This window comes from Olea europaea, chromosome 6 (genome assembly GCF_002742605.1).
Source record: "Olea europaea var. sylvestris chromosome 6, O_europaea_v1, whole genome shotgun sequence".
In the NCBI taxonomy this organism is placed as follows: domain Eukaryota; kingdom Viridiplantae; phylum Streptophyta; class Magnoliopsida; order Lamiales; family Oleaceae; genus Olea; species Olea europaea.
In genome coordinates this window covers 13,037,577-13,039,545 of record NC_036242.1, presented here as the reverse complement: position 1 = coordinate 13,039,545, position 1,969 = coordinate 13,037,577, and positions in this window count along the sequence as shown.

Genomic DNA, 1,969 nt, shown 5'->3' with positions numbered 1-1,969 from the left:
CGGGTATTTGGCTGGAAATCTTGGTCAAAATTTAGTTCCGGGTAATTGGTGTAAAATGTTGTTATCATTTGTTTATTTCATGTGCAGATATTAAATAGTAGACAAAGTTTGCAGATATGAAATTATGCAAATGGATCATGGATTGTTTATATATGAAATGTAAATTGAGATGAAGAATTCGTAGACACAAGCTAAGTCGAGTAGACGGTTCCTAACATGTTAGTGACATGAAATAATTGAACTCCAATGTTCATTTCTTTGAAATTGCGCATTATGATTTGTTCTTAAAATTGTTCCTTTTATCAAGCAAAATGGAGGATGTGGATTCTTCTTCTAGTGTAACGCACCTATGTATCCCAGATCTGTGAAGATAATACATGGTTTGTTTAGATCCACAAATGCATATGTATAGGTCTTGTATAGGTCTTGGAATTGCAGAGAGAGAAGATGACTTATGATGGTTGAATGTCGGTTTTTGGTTTCTGGTTTCGTTTGTGAATTTTTTATAATGTAGGTCATGAATGGTAGAACTCGGACTTTTAAGATTGTATTTTGGTAGCGTTTATGTAAGTTATTAAGATGTATTGTTATAATGTGATAAATGTATTTTAAACACTTATCTAGACTGTTAAATGAGATTAATTGTTGCTGATTTAGAAAAATTTTGACTTAATTATGTTTATATATTGTTTATCGGAAAGTGCTACATATACATAATTGTCAACATGATGGTGTCCATAATTACACGTGGCACTGGATCCAACATTTAATTCAAATCTCACACTTGCACATCAACAACCGAATGATTGTCACATCACATTATGGACACCATTATATACACTAATTATATACAAGTAGAATTTTCCTTGTTTATTAGGTAAATTTCGATGCAAATTGATGGAATTAGAAGAAATAAACAAAATATTAGCACAAAGGAAAGAAATTCAAAGTTCGAGGATCAAAGTGAAAAATATCAAATAGCTTGTCAAAACCACTAACCAACAACTGAGGAATTCAAGAGTCAAATTAGAAGCAATTGAAAATTGAAGGACCAAAATCATATCAAGAAAGGACTCAAGAAGACCATTAGAGAAAAAGTGGAACCAAAATGTCAGTTTTGGAAGAATGAAGGTGGCTCGCGCGCACCGGCTACTTTTTGAAATTCTGAGAGCAAATGAATGCCACGATGCGCATGCATGGCTGATTCCCGTCGGATGAATTAACAATTTCTTTTTACGATTCAAAATTTTTTTGAATTCAATTTGAACATGGTTTTGACCTTTTTTCGACTCCTTTAAATATAGAACTTGGGCAAAATATTGAAGATCCCTCTCTAACGAACTAGAATTTTGCTTTGATTAGGATTCGTTTCGACTTTTCAAACATATGTTAAGGATTTGAATACCCTTCAATCGTTTTTTATTAATAATATTTAGTTTTCCCTCTACCTGGTGAATTCAGTATTTCTCAAAACATATTTCGAGCGAAAGTCGAACAACATTTGTTCGTGTGTTACAAATAAGAATCTTTTTATTATTATTCACATATTTGTCATGTGTCAACTTCTTAATGGTCTAATCTTATAAGATTATTTTAGATCACAACTATGATGGCAAAACACTTTGCATGTACTCCAAATATCTCGAATTTGCCCAAATCTTGTTATTAAAGCTAAATTTTATTTAGTAAATAATTAATTAGATGAACGGTAATTATCGATATATTAATGCCACCCGACTTGTGTCCCGTGGCTCACAAAAATTCTTGAGAAGGTTGCGATTCTTAATCATCGTATGTTTCTATCTAATCCATACTAAATATTTTAATGAGAAAATCTATCGCTAGATTTAATCGTCTAGTTTCCATACGTAGGCAATTAACTTGTCATTATTATTAGGTAACCCAGATTATTTAGGTACGTTAGCATAAGATTTGATTAAGAATGTATATAAATCAATATATTGTAAGG